The following is a 15,849-nucleotide window of genomic DNA, read 5'->3' on the forward strand; positions in this document are numbered from 1 at the left end:
ACAATTCTGATAGCAGCCAGTAACCACATGAAGGAGGCTGGAAGCTGGCAGATTAAGAAACATGAATCAAAACCAGGACATCACCTGGGAATCCTCAGGACTAAACAGGTACCAACCCACATCCACTCCTATAAGAGAGAGAAAAGTCCTGGGCCCATGTTTTTACAATGCTACCTCTAGTTTTTACAGTAATATCTTCTCAAGGACCAAATACTTCCTAGAAATAATCTCTGGGTGGAGTGGAGCTGGACAAAGTCAGGAAACAGCACAATTGGGAGACAGAATGTGATCCAGGGAGATGCCCATTCTCTAGAGGCCATAAACCAAGAAGTGGTCAGGAAACACAGGTGTGCTGTGAGCATCTGCGCCATGTAGGGCTGAGTCTGTGGCTGTAGCCTGCACCTTTGTTGGTAGCTTCAGCTGCCACTGAACCTCAAGGGGGAGGTGTCCGAGAGTTCTAGTTGGACTGGATTATCACTGAAGCTGACTCTGTTGTGTCTTGAAATGCTACTGATTGAAATGGGTATGTAGCTTTTTTTTAATAGAAATGGACCAATGGTTCATGTAGCAGGGTCTTGGACAACTAGCCCCATACTTTGAATTTCCCCCAGAACCTGACCAATATAAGAGAAAGTCCAAGGCAATATTAGAAGGGCTGGTTTTGGGAAAATAACAAACTGATAGCCTGATTACTCAGTGGCAGGGCTATGGATGGAGACAGGAATACTTGTTTTGTCTCTCTGACAGCTGGCTTCTTCTCCTTGATTTCCTGGCATTTTGAGATGTTCTTGTGGATGTTCCTCAGTCACAACTGGTGCAAGATAGAAGTGCAGAGGTTAGGGAACTCATCACACACTGCTCTATGCCCCAGATATGATGCTGTCAGATTGTGGTTGAGTTGGGGAATGGAGCCCACAATGGATGTGCCTGGAGACATGGACCTACCCCAGCAGAGACAAGAACAGATAAGTTACCATGGGAATAGTTCAACCAAGAAGCAGCTTTAGTTTCACTGGCTGTCATCTTGAACATTCGGTGGCTCATTCAGTCTGTACCTTGCTCGATTATTTTTGAACCTGATCTGGAAGGACAAAGAAGAAGTCAGAAGACTGGTGTGACAAGTTGAACATGCTGTATGGAAACCTTGTCTCTAGCTACTACCCACATAAATACAGTTTTGGGTTCCTGAGACCCTACCAAGATGATAATGCAGCTCCATAATGGTGCCCAGATTGAAGAACAACAACCAGGCCCAGACATCAATGCACATAGGTCCAATATGCACAATTGTCCCAAGCTGATCCAAGAACTGAGGGATCACTAAGGGTATGGGACTGATAACTGTGCCTTTCTCACTTAGCAAAACCAGCTATGGTGCCTGTACAAGAGCAATACAGACCTTGATCTCTTTCTCCGTCACGCAAACTATAACTGCCAGCTCCTTGCGTCGGTCAAAGCTCGGGTACATACATTGTTTGAAATGTTCCTGAAGGAGCAGCTTTTGCTCCTTTGTGTATACAGTTCGTTCCTTCCGCTGCTTCCTTGGACCTGCATTTCGACCTTGATGGGACAGAAATGTAGAGCCTGAGGAACCCTCACAGGCAGACCTTGAAGAGGAACTCAAAATCATGTGTTGATTAGGGCTGGGTGATGATCTGGTTCCCATTATTTGGGGATCTTGATGTATTGGGAGTTTTGAGTCCGGTGATGATGGTACTGGTGTCCATTGTGGAGTCCGTGCTGGATATAGATCTGTAAGAGCTGAGAACCACTGGCAAGTTTGCTGTATCTTTTCTTGAGAAAATAGGCGACTTTGTGATCTTTTAAGGCTCCATTTGCTGACATAGACTAGATGATGTGGGGGGCTTGATTGCATTTGAACTTCTGAGTGAAATGGGGGATTTAGAGACGTCAGCAAACTTGACTTCCATGAAGGTTCTTCACACGTCTGGAAACCTGGTTCCAACTGTGCATTGGAAGATGGTGGTAAACCTGGGTCATATGGCTGCTTAAGTTTCCTGAAATGACTGCATCTTTTTGGAGAACTCCAGGCACTGGTGGATGGAGAAGCATACTTGGATGTGCTCCTACTGAAGAGCTGTCCCCTACTTGGCAACCTAGGAGGAGGGAAATAGAATAGTTCCATAATCCCCAGGGTTTACTCAAGTCTTCCAAGGATTTGCAAATTTTTTCCAAACTTCCTGTGCATCAGGGATAGCACCTAGTATTTTCTCTCTGCCTGTATTACCGCTTCCTTAGGCTCTAAGTTCTCTAAACAGTGGAATAAACAAACATAACAATAGCTCCCATATTAGTACAAGACTGCCCAGGAAGGCTGGTAATGAAGAGGAACCTCACCCAGATTATAGAAATCCCATGTCTTCTGATCTTTTCTTGGTCCTCTCTGTCTCTAACCAAGGATTAAAGGTAGGTAATCACAGGTGTCTCTACCTAAACTTCACCATTAACACAGGAGCCTTTTGGCCAATTCACTCTGGATATCAGCAGTCTCTCCAAGAACCTGACCTTCTCCATCCAGGTCCCTACCAGTATCTCCACCCATTATCCTCTCATAGCCAGCAGACCATCCCAAGTGTTGTGTTCCCAATGCTATGGATCTACTTGAGGACTTTTTATATTGGGCAGAAAACTAAATTCCAGACACCTAGGGTGCCTACAAACTAACAGGACCTTGGCCAAGCCTTGGGGGACTCGTGTCCTCTTTGGACTGCCTGAAGTGAAGGAGTAAACTGACATCCCTTTGCTGCTTGTCCTCTTCAGGAGGTTTGACTCTACTTAGCTTGCTTCCCAGGCGTCTTCTGTTTTCCTTCCTATGGCTGTCACTCTGTCTTTCTTTCACTCTTCCTGGCTTTCCTAAGTTATCTTGTTACTTCTCTCATTTTTGCTTGCTTGCTGGCTAGCTGATTGCTTTCTTCCTTCCTTCCTTCCTTCCTTCCTTCTTTCCTTCCTTCCTTATTTGTTTAGCTGATACAAGTTTTCTTTATAACACATGTTGGCTTCTATCTAACTCTTTCAATGGATTAGGCTGAATTCAAACTCAGAGATCCCACAGGTGGTCAAAGATAACATGGAAACCGAGCACAATTTATATATAACACTATACATACAATAAAGAATTGAGTTTAATGGCCAATGTCTGTGGCTAATAAAATTCAACAAACTAAAATATACAATACACAATAAAAATCAGCGGGTACCAGATTTAGCAAGTAAACAAGCAATCAAAACGCAGTTTTGATCTGGGCATTGGTGGCTCGGGCTTTAATCCCAGCACTCGGGAGGCAGACGGATCTCTGGGAGTTGGAGGCCAGCTTGGTCTGCAGAGCAAGTGCCAGGACAGGCTCCAAAGCTACACAGAGAAATCCTGTCTCAAAAAAACCAAACCAAATCAAACAAACAAACAAAAAAACTCAGTTCTGGGTGGCACAACACTAAGCACTTGAGGAAGCTCACCAGGTGGAGCTCTGGGAGATGTGTTCAGCAGGAAAATCACCTGTGTCCATCCATTCTACTGTTTCTCTTAGAAACCCAAGAGCTTCCTCCAGTGGCTGCTAAATGAGAGCTGGTCTTCATGGCTAAACATTAACAAAGACTGGAACTGAGTTCAGGAAAGCAGCCAAAATTCTTAGGCAGTAGGTGAGACATTTATTAGGCAGTAGGTGAGAAACTTGTGCATTCATTCAGAAACATGAACCCAAACCAGGACATCACCTGGGGATCTTGAGGACTAAGCAGGCACCACCACACAACCACTTCTTATATTTGAAAAATGTCCTGGGCCCACCTTTTTACAACGCCACCTATTATTTGGAAAAAGTTGTTCGTAGCCATAAGCTTGAGATGTGTTGGGCTGGACAAAGTCAGGAAACCACATGCTTTGGAAAAAAATGCCTTATTGTTATCTAGAGAGATTTTGACTCTATAGAGGCCTTGAACCCAGAAATAGTCTGGGAATGGCGGTGTGCTGTGAGCTTCATCTCCATGAAGGGCTGGGACTGTGGCTGCAGGTAGAATTTTGAGCTGCACATGGATCTAATGATTTTCCCAGGCCTGATGAAGACAGAGGAAGGTCTGGGATGATACTAGAGGGTCTGGCTTCAGGGAGCTAGCTAACATATGAAAGTCCTGAGGACACAGCACAGCCAGTGGCAGGGACATGGAGCCCTTGCTCTGATGCACTGAAATCTGGTTTCTTCTCACTGTCTTGGCTTTTCTAGTTCTTGTGATGCTCTTGAGAATCTCTAGGGCTCCAGTTCCTAAACTAGACCTGCAGGGGTGGTGGTGAGGTGGGGGTGGGGCAAAGTAGAAGAATAGAGCTCAGGGATAGGTTCCTCACACAGTTTTCTATGTCCCACATATGAATATGCTGAGTAGAACAATCAAACCATGACTCCCTCCCATCCCACCCAGTTTTTTATAACAAGGGTGGCCCCATGGGGGGAGGAGACAGATTGGGTAGGACATGATCCAAGGACAAGGGAAATTTATGCTAGCAGATCAGAGGATTCAATGGGAACCTTGAACTCTAGACCTGTAGAAACACTGCTGGACACCTTGTGGTTCTAGAAGGTTCTTGCAATTGTACGCAGAGATTGAAGGGGAATGTGGTGACCAAGCCTTGTTCCACACTAATGAAAAACTCAGCCAATTCTCTGTACCCAGGAGACAAGCAGATATAGCAATCAAAGAGCCATCAAAGTGCTGTAGGTCTGTCAGTGTGCAGGTTGCTAGGCGGGGAGTGGTTATCTGGACCTGGGAAGAGGGGGACAAGAGAAGGGACAGAGCTGGCTCTGGTACTCAATCAAGTCAATCCTTTGCTACAGCTAACAGGCTGCTTACATTTGGGAAACCTGCAAAATCTGAAATATGCTTCCAGCTCACCCCTTAGATTCTTGATGGGCCTGATGTGCTCACTCTCCTTCTGGCTTAGAGACAGAGGGGAACTTGAGGACCTGGAGAGACTTAGGGAGTCAGAACTGGGAGACAAGGCAGATCTGAGGGACGTGTGGAAACCTGGAAACCTGGGTTCACTGGAGAACCTGGGGGCATTTTGAGACCTGAGGGTACTGGAGGTGTTGGGAGAAAATAAGTGTCTGGAAACATCTGGTTCATCTTCCCCCATGGCAATATCTAGTAGAACAAGTAAAACTGATCACAGATGCCATTCAATCCCCTGGCTTCCTATGCTGCACTGGGTTCAGGGCTATGTCTTGGCAGGAAAGCAGTGCATAGAAGCTTACTTAGCCTAAGAATCAGCACCTCTCGGGCTGGAGAGATGGCTCAGCAGTTAAGAGCACTGACTGTTCTTCCAAAGGTCCTGAGTTCATTTCCTGGCAACCACATGGTGGCTCACAACCACCTTGAATGAGATCTGGTGCCCTCTGCTGGCCTGCAGACAGACGACTGTATAGACTGTATTCATAATAAATAAAATCTTATACAAGCCCCTCAATACAGAGAGACAGGAGGGGGGTCTGCGGGAGAACCTCCCTCTATCACACTGTGCCTGTTCTTCCTCTCCAGGCTTGCTTCCTGCCCAAGAGAAGGACATCCATTATTCATTCAGCTCCCCCAGGCCCCAACTCACCGCAGCAAACAGTAGACTCCTGCATGTTTGTACACTCTGTCCTGTTTAGGATCATTTAGGATTTTGTCAGAGGACCTGTGGCTTATGTCCTCTGGTTGTTGGGCCCACCCTCCACATCCACTCATACTCCCTAGTTCCCTACCCAGCAGTCCAGAAACTCGGGGCCTATACAGACTGGAACTGAGAAGCCCCAACCTACTCTTTAGCCACACCCTCCAAAGGTGTGGCTTTGATGGTGGCAGCTTTTCTTTCCTGATTTTGAGGCAGGGTCTTGCAAGATTCAGCTTCCATAGAGCACCCTATGTAACCAGATGAATCCCACAGATTCCCAGAGACCTGCCCGACTCTGCCTTTCCTCCCAAGTTCTGGGATGAAAAGGTTGAGTGACCGGTGCCCTTCAGTCCATTCTTTCTGCTTGAGCCGGGAGAGTGGTGGTTTGTGCTGAGAACATGAAAACTGACACAGCGAAGGCTCCACCTCCAGAGAACCCAGGAACTGTTACTTATTCAGCAAGCACCCTGCCAGGGGATGCATGTCCCTAGCCCATAGGGGTTTTGTTGATTTTTCTGAGGAAGCGTGTCTATTATAGCCCACCCTGCTCTAGAATTTGCAAAAGTCTTGACTGAGCGGTGAGCCATGTTTACTTGTTACTTTTTAATTTTTTATTTATTTTGTTTACTGGTTTGGGAGGGCAGTGTTTTGTTTTTGTTTTAGTTAGGGATGATCACACCTGGTAACCTTGGCTGTTCCAGACTCAGAGACTCCCTAGTGATAGAACTGAAGGCACATTCCACTATGCCTGGCTCAGGTCTTTATTCTCGATTCATGGGAATCACAACTGAAAATGCATAACCTAACATGTTACTCGGATGCCTGTTCTCCATGTAACCCTGATTTCTTGTGTTTCACTACTGACTGATCTATTTGAAGCGTTACTGAAGTTAGGTCATTCATGAACTCTACAGACTGCTAGAATATGCCTGTAATCCCACCTCCTGGGTGGTGGAAGAAAGAAGACCAATGAGTGGAGATTGACTGTGTAGAACCTGGAAAGCCCAGCAGGGTTACAGGTTATCCTGTCTCAACAAACAAACAACTGTCTCAAAAAGCCAAAGAGCAAAAGTGGGGGAAGGCAACAATTGGGGCTGGTGAGAGGGCCAACATTTCAGAGTACTTGTTCTTGCAGTGGGATTCAATGGCCTTTTCTTAACTATATATAAGCCACACACTCATGCAGAAAAAATGAATCTAAAACATTTAGGACAAGCAAGATAATACCAGCCAGGCAGTGGTGGCGGCTCTCGCCTTTAATCCCAGCACTTGGAAGGTAGAGGCAGGTGGATCTCTGTGAGTTCAAAGCCAGCCTGGTCTCCAGAGCTAGTTCCAGGACAACCTCCAAAGCTACACAGAGAAACCCTGACTCGAAAAAACAAAAACAAAAACAGATAATCCTAGTTCTGACTGGACACAACACCACCCACCTGAAGAACCTCAGGTAACACCAGGTAGATCTCTTGAGCAAAGACACCTCAGGAGAGACCCCATGCCCAGATACTCTGCTGGTCTTAATGACTAGCTGGGGCACACAAATCTCTGTGTAGCCCTGACCATCCTAGCATTTGTCTGTAGTTCAAGGAGATAAGGCAGTGTCTAAAGGCATGTTGGAAACTTAGAGCTGGTTTGAACCCAGAAGTGTGCTGATATCCCAGACGGAGCTAGGATGCAGTGGGTCATGGACTACATCTGTGCCTCTCACTGAGGCTGAAGCTTCCCTGTAGACTGTCTGCTTCAGCTGCAGCTCATGTAGCTTTGGGTTTGGCAGGCCTGCTCAGCAATACACCTGAGATTCAAACCAACCCAACCTCAGAGCTTATGAAGAATTTTTTTTAAATGAACTGCAAGATAAGCAACCCTAACCGGGCATGGTGGTGCATGCCTTTAATCCCAGTATTAGGGAGGCAGAGGCAGGAGCATCTCTGAGTTGGGGGCCACCTATTAAATAGAGAGTTATGGAACAGCCAGGACTACAATGAAAAACCCTATCTCATCAAACAAGGAATAAAATAAATAGGAAGTTAAAACTGGCTCGGTATGGTGGTGAGGTTGTGAACAACCTGATCTCCACAGGGACTTCTAGGACACCCAGGACTGCATAACGTGACCTGTCCTTAAGAAAGAAAACAAGTAAACACACACCCTTCAACATCTATAGCACCACATCAATGTAAATTAAAATTACTTGGAGCTATTTTTCTTACTCAGAAATGCCAAGGTGAATAAAACTAACCACAGCACATGGAGGTGAAGATGTGGTTGCAAAGGAGTTCTTTTTCATTGCTGTTGGGAGTGTAAAACGGTCCAGTCATGTCACCCCACCATCTACTCGGAAGCTTTAGTGGCCGACTTACCCAGGATCTCAGCAGGCTCTCCCATCGTGTCCAGATCCAAAGTCTATCTGGGTTATAGGAGACCCTGACTCGAAAGGTAAGAAGAAACATGAACAAACAATAGACAAACGTCTCAATTTTAGCCTCTAGGTGTTCCAATGAGAACAACCATACACTATTTTTTTCTGCTTCTAAATTTCATTTTTAATGAATATTTATTTAAATTAAAAAAAACTTATTTTATATACCAATCCCAGTTCCCCCTCCCTCCTGTCCTTCAATTGTCCCCTACAAATCCCATCCCACCCCTCATCCACTCCTCAGGGAGGGTGAAGAGTCCTGTGGGGGAATAAAAGTCTGTCACATGTTTTGGGTTTGTACCAAGGCCTTCTGCCATGTATCTAAGCTAAGAGACTATCCCTCCATGGGGGATGGGCTCCCAAATTCGATTTGTCTATTATGAATAAAGCTGCTATGAAAGTGTCCTTGTGGTATGAATGGGCATCCTTTGGGTATATGCCCAAGAGTGGTATTTCTGGGTCTTGAGGTAGACTGACTCCGATTTTTTGAGAAACCACCATAGTAATTTCTGAAGGAGGTGTTCAATTTAGCAATTCCACCAGCCGTGGAGGAATCCTCCCTTGACCCCACATCCTCAACATTAAGCTGTCCTCAGTATTTTTTATATAAGTCATTCTGGCAGTTATAAGATTGTATCTCTGAGGCCTCACCCTCCCTTAGGAGTGGATGGGATTTGGAATAGGGTGGTGGGGGGGGAGGGTGGGAGAATGGGAAGAATGGGAGGCAGAAGAAACTGGGATTGGTATATAAAATTAAATTGTTTATAATTTAAATGAAAATTAATTTAAAAAGAAAATTCAGAAAATAACTTTTAAAAACACATTTTATGTAGTGGTGGATCTAGTAAAATTATTACTGGCTTTTCAGCAGAAAACTTTATTAAATATATTTTCATCACCTTGTCATAAGGTCTATTGTTAATCGTAGGACTTAGGAGGCACAGGCAATCGCATATCTGTGAGTTGACTAGCCTGATCTATACAGTGCTTTCCAGGATGGCCGAAGCTACACACAAAGACCCTGCTAAAACAACAAATGTACACACAGAGATAGAAATATTTAAAATGGGATTCTTTCCTCTCCGCCAGCTGTAATCCGCATGCTTAGTCACCAAATATTTCATTGTTATCTACAGATAATAAAATTATATAAGTAAATAAAAAAGTAAATAATGCATACACAAAGAAACAGACAGAAAGAGTGACAGAAACACACACACACACACACACACACACACACACACACACTAATGGAGTCCAGGAACTCCTGACCTGAACATGAGGCCTACACTTGGGTGTGGATGTTTTACCCAGTATATAGCAACATATAAGAAATCGCAATAAAACTCAAGGTTCACAGAATTGTACTATTTTCCTTCCTTCCTTCCCTCCTCTCTCTCTATTTTTCATTCTATTTTAGAGTTGATAAAAGAACTCTAAAAGATCAGTAGCCCTACTATATACAGATGATAAATGCACTAAGAAAGAAGTCAGAGAATCCTCTCCCTTTACAATAGCAAGTAACAAAGTATCTTAGGGTAGCACTAACCAAAAATATGAAAGACATGTATAGTAAGAGTCTTTAAAGAAATTACAGAAGATACAAGAAAATGGAAAGGTCTCCCATGCTCTTGGATAGGTAGGATCAACATAATAAAAATGGCAATCTTGCCAAAAGCAATATACAGATTCATTGAAATCCCCATCAAAGTCCCAACAGTTCATAGACCTTCAAAGAACAGTACTCAACTTCATATAGAAGAACAAACCCAGGATAACCAAGACAACCCTGTACAATAAAGGAACTTTGAGTCATCACCATCCCTGACTTCAAGCTCTGTTATAGAGCCATAGTCTGGATACCAGCTTTATTTTGGCACTCAAGTCGAAAGTTTGACCAATGGAATTGAATTGAAAGAAGTGATATTAACCCACATGCCTAAAAACACCCGATTTTTGACAAAGAAGCTAAAGTTATAAAATGGAAAAAGGAAAGGATCTTCAACAAATGGTGTTGGTATAACTGGATACAGACATGTAGAAGATTTCAAATGGATCCATATCTATCACAAAGTATAAAACCTAAGTACAAATGGATCAAAGACCAACATAAATTCAGCCACACTGAACCTCCAAGGAGACCAGATAAGTGGTACCGTTGAACAAATTGGTATGGGAGACCATGTTCTGAACACTACACCAGTAGCACAAACATCGAGATCCAACAATTAATAAATGGGACCTCCTGAAACCGAGAAGCTTAAGTACAAGACAAAACACCAGCCCACAGAATGGGAAAAGATATCAACAAACCCACATCTAACACGGCTGATCACCAAAATAAACAAACTCAAGAAACTAGCCACCAAAACACCAAACAATCCTATTAAAAAGTAGAGTGCATAACTAAATAGAAAATTCCCAAGAGAGGAGTCTAAAATGGCTGAAAGACAATTGAGAAAGTGCCCAAAATCCTTAGCCATCAGGGAAATGCAAATCAAAACAACTCTGAGATACCATCTTACTCCTGTCAGAATGGCTAAAAATCAATATCACAATCACAGTTTATGCTGGAGAGGATGTGGAGAAAGAGGAACACTCCTCCATTGCTGGTGGGAGTGCAAACGTGTACAACCACTGTACAACCACTGTAGAAATCAGTATTGCATTCTCAGGAAAATGGGAATCAGTCTACCTCAAGATTCAGCAATTCCTCTCTTGTGCATACACACAAAGGATGAAAATTCCTAAAATAAGGACAGATGTTCAACTTTGTTTATAGCAGCATTATTTGTAGTAGTCAACCTGGAAGCAACCTAGATGCTCCTCAACTGAAAAGAGAAAATGTTGTACATTTACACAATGGAGTAATACTCACCAGAAAAAATAAACAATGCAATCTTGAAATTCCCAGGCAAAGGATGGAACTAGATTAAACCATCCTGAGTGAGGTAACCCAGTCACAAAAGTAAAACCATAATATGTTTTATGATTTTTTAGAGAGTAAAGGATTACCAGTCTATAATACACAGTGCTAGAGAAGCTAGGAAACAAGGAGAGGATTGCATATACCCTCAAAGAATGAACAAGAACTTTGAAAAAAGTGGGAGACCTGGGGGTTTGAGAGAACGAGCTGGGAAGAGAAGGGGAAGAGGGAGGAGAGCAAGAGGAGTGAGACAAGGAAGGAATAGAGGAGGACAAGAAAGGAAGATTGCATAGACCCGGAATCGGTCCCTGAGGACCCTGAGATCCTGACCCTGCTGAGATCTCTGGGCCATTCCGCCCCCCCCCAGAGTGCAGAGAGTGCAGAGGTGAGCTGATTTGGCCCTCACTTGGACCCAACTTCTGCCTGTCTGCCCTGGCAAATCCCACCCAGGGAACTGCAGGCAGACTGAATCGGATCCTGAGGGCCTTGGGATCAAGGCTCTGCTGATATCGCTGGCCTATTCCAGAGGCCCCCCTCCAAGACCACAGAGAGTGCAGAGGTGAGCTGCTTCAGCCCCTGCCTTGGGCCCAACTTCCATTTGCCCACCCTTCCCAGGGATTTTCAACAGGACAACTCGGCCCCTGAGGACCAAGCAACCCAGAGTCTGCTGACATTTCTGCACCAGTGCTGCTCTCACCCACCTGGAGAGCGAGTGCCTCAGACCTGCCTGAACCCTACTTGAAACCCATCAGAGTATCAAAGACAATTGCACACACCTGAAGAGAACACTGGACCCATACACACCAGGAAAGGAAGTGACACCAACTGTACCGACTGGAACAAGGGATGGGAAAACTACAATATAAGAACACATCCAACAACAGGAAAACCAATATGACACCAGAGTCCAGGGACTCTACACCAGCAAGACATGAACTTCCCAACACAGAAGAAGCAGAAGAGAGCAACCTTAAAAAACAACTTCATGCAGATAGAGAACCTAAGCGAGGAAATCAGAAAATCCTTCAGAGAAATGGAAGAAAAGACAACCCAAAAGATGCAAGAAATCAAGGAAAACCAAAAAGAGCCAAGAAAATACAATTAAACTGCTGAAGGAAACAGTTCAGGACATGAAAACTGAATTAGAAACAATAAACAAAAACACAAACTGAGGGAATGCAGGAAGTGGAAAAGCTGCGTAAACAATCAGGAACCACAGATGCAAGCATAACCAATAGAATGCAAGAGATGGAAGACAGTATCTCAGATGCTGAAAACAAACAAGAGGAAATAAACTCATCAAGCAAAGAAAGTCTGAAGATAAATAAATCCATAACGCAAAATATCCAGGAAATATGGGACACCCTGAAAACACCAAACCTAAGGATAATAGGTATAGAAGGTGAAGAAACCGAAACCAAAGGTGCAGAAAACTTATTCAAGAAAAAATCATAGAAAACTTTCCCAACCTAAATGAAGACATTCCAATGAAAGTACAAGAAGGCTAGAGAATGCCAAATAGAGTGGACCACAAAAGAAAGTCCCCTCATCACATAATTAAAACACCAAACATACAGAATGAATAAAAAATATTAAGAGCAGCAAGGGAAAAAGGCCAAGTAACATACAAAGGCAAACCTATCAGAATTACACCAGACTCCTCCATGGAAACTATGGAAGCTAGAAAGACCTGGATAGATATTCTAGCAACTCTGAGAGAACATGGATGCCAGCCCAGACTGCTATACTAAGAAAATCTTTCAATCAATATAAATGGAGAAAAGATATTCCACGACAAAAAAAAAAACAAGATTTAAACAATATGTAACCACTAATCCAGCACTACAGAAAGTACTGGAAGGAAAACTCCAACCTAAGGAAATTAACTACACTCATATAAACATAGGCAATAAATAATCCCACTATACAAAAACACAAAATAAAAGGCAGTGTAAATCCACATACAATACCAGTACCAACATCAAACCAAAAACAAAGAATAAACACTCAATGGACCTTAATTTCCCTCAATTTTAATAGTCTTAACTCGCCTATAAAAAGACACAGGCTAACAGATTGGATACAAAGACAGAATCAATCCTTCTGCTGCATACATGAAACACACCTCAATTTCAAAGACAGACATTACCTCAGAGTAAAGGGTTGGGATAAGATACTCCTATAAAATGAACCCAGAAACGAGATGGGGTAGCTATCCTAGTATCTAACAAGATAGACTTCAAACTAAAATCAAAAGAAATGAAGGTCATTTCATATTCACAGGAAAACTCCATCAGGAAGAAGTCTCAATTCTAAACATCTATGCCCCAAATATAAAGGCACCAAAATTCATAAAAGAAACATGATTAAAACTCATATCACAAAGAAGGCCTCACACAGTTGTAGCGGGAGACTTCAACACCCCACTCTCACCACTGGACACAAACATCAGACAGAAACTTAACAAAGAGACAAAGGAACTAACAGAAGTTATGACCCAATTGGTATTTACATTTATAGAACTTTCTATCCAAACACAAAAGAATATACCTTCTTTCAGCATCACAGAGAACCTTCTCAAAAATCGACCACATTCTTGGCAACACAGCAAACCTCAACAGGTAGAAAAGCATTGGAATAATCCCCTGTACTTATCAGACAAACATGCTTTAAAGTTAGATATCAAAAACAAATCAAAGTGCAAAAATCCTACCAACACATGAAAATTGAACATGCAATTGCAGCATTCCTGGGTCAATGAAGAATAAGAAATTAGAGATTTCCTAGAATTTAATGAAAATGTTGATACAACACACCCAGCCTTATAGGACACTTTGAAAGCAGTACTAAGAGGAAAGTTCATAGCTGCAAGTGCTCACATGAAGAAACTAGAGAATAGCCACACCAGAGATTTGACATCACAGCGAAAAGCTCTAGAAAAAAAATGGAAGCAAATTCACCCCAGAAGAGCAGACACCAGAAAACAACCAAACTGAAGGCGAAAATCAATAAAGTTGAAACAAAGAAAACAATTAAAAGAATATAAGAAAGTTGATTCTTCAAGAAAAAAAATAAACAAGATAGACACACCATTATCCAAACTAAAAGGCAGAGAGAGATCATACAAATTAACAAAATCAGAAATGAAAAGGGGGACATAACAGACACTGAGGAAATCCAGAGAATCTTCAGGTCATACTTTAAAAACCTGTACTCCACAAAATTGGAAAATTTACAGGAAATGGACAATTTTCTGTATAGTTATCACTTAACAAAATTGAATCAAGAACAGATAAGTTCAACAGACCTATAACCTCTAAGGAAATAGAAGCAGTCATCAATAGTCCCCAACCAAAAAAACCCAGGACCAGATGGATTCACTGCAGAATTCTACCAGAAATTCAAAGAAGTGCTAATACCAATACGCCTCAAATTGTACCACAAAATAGAAGCAAAGGGGACATTGCCAATCTTTTTTTTTTTTGATGCTACAATAACCTTGATACCCAAGCCACACAAAGACACAACTGAGAAAGAACTACAGACCAATATCCCTCATGAACATTGATGCAAAAATTCTCAATAAAATCCTGGCAAATTGAATACAAGATCAGAGAAATCATCCAACATGAGTAAGTTGGTTTCATCCCATGGATGCTAGGATGATTCAACATAAGAAAATCCATCAATGTAATCCACCATATAAGCAGACTGAGAAAAAAAACCAAATGATCATCTCACTAGATGCTGAAAAAGCCTTTGACAAAATCCAACATCCCTTCATCATAAAGGTCTTGGAGAGATCGGGGATAAAAGGAACAAATCTCAACATAAAAGCAATATACAGAAAGCCAACAGCCAACCTCAAATTAAATTGAGAGAAACTCAAACCAATTCCTCTAAAATTAGGGACAAGCTAAGGCTGTCCACTCTCTCCATAACTCTTCAATATTGTCCTTGAAGTTCTAGCCAGAGAAATAGGACAACAAAAGGAGATCAAGGGATTACAAACCGGAAAGGAAGAAGTGAAACTCACTATTTTCAGAGGATATTGTAGTCTACATTAGTGACCTGAAAAACTCTACCAGGGAACTTCTACAGCTGATAAACACCTTCAGCAAAGTGGCAGGATACAAGATTAACTCAAAAAAATCTGTAGCCCTAGTATATATGGATGACACATTGGTGGAGAAAGAAATCAAGAAAACATCACCCTTTACAATTGCCACAAACATAAAATACCTTGAGGTAACACTAACCAAAAATGTGAAAGACCTATACCATAAGAATTTTGAGTCTCTAAAGAAAGAAATTAAAGAAGATACCAGAAAATGGAAAGATCTCCCATGCTCTTGGATAGGTTGGATCTCCCATGCTCTTGGATAGGTAGGATCTCCCATGCTCTTGGATAGGTAGGATCAACATATTAAAAATAGCAATCTTGCCAAAAGCAATCTACAGATTTAATGCAATCCCCATCATAATCCCACCAATTCTTCAGACCTTGAAAAAACAATTCTCAACTTTATATGGAGAAACAAAAGACCCAGGATAGCCAAAACAATAGAGGAACTTCTGGAGGCATCACCACCCCTGACTTCAAGCTCTATTACAGAGCTAAAGTGCTGAAAACAGCTTGGTATTGGCACAAAAATAGACTGGTAGATCAATGGAATAGAAATGAAAACCCTGAAATTACCTCACACACCTATGAACACTTGATTTTTGACAAACAATCCAAATTTATACGATGGAACAAAGAACATCTTCAACAAATGGTGCTGGCATAACTGGTTACAGACATGTAGAAGACTGCAGTTAGACCCAAGCCTTGCACAAAACTTCAGT

This window comes from Cricetulus griseus, chromosome 9 (assembly GCF_003668045.3).
Source record: "Cricetulus griseus strain 17A/GY chromosome 9, alternate assembly CriGri-PICRH-1.0, whole genome shotgun sequence".
Lineage (NCBI taxonomy): Eukaryota > Metazoa > Chordata > Mammalia > Rodentia > Cricetidae > Cricetulus > Cricetulus griseus.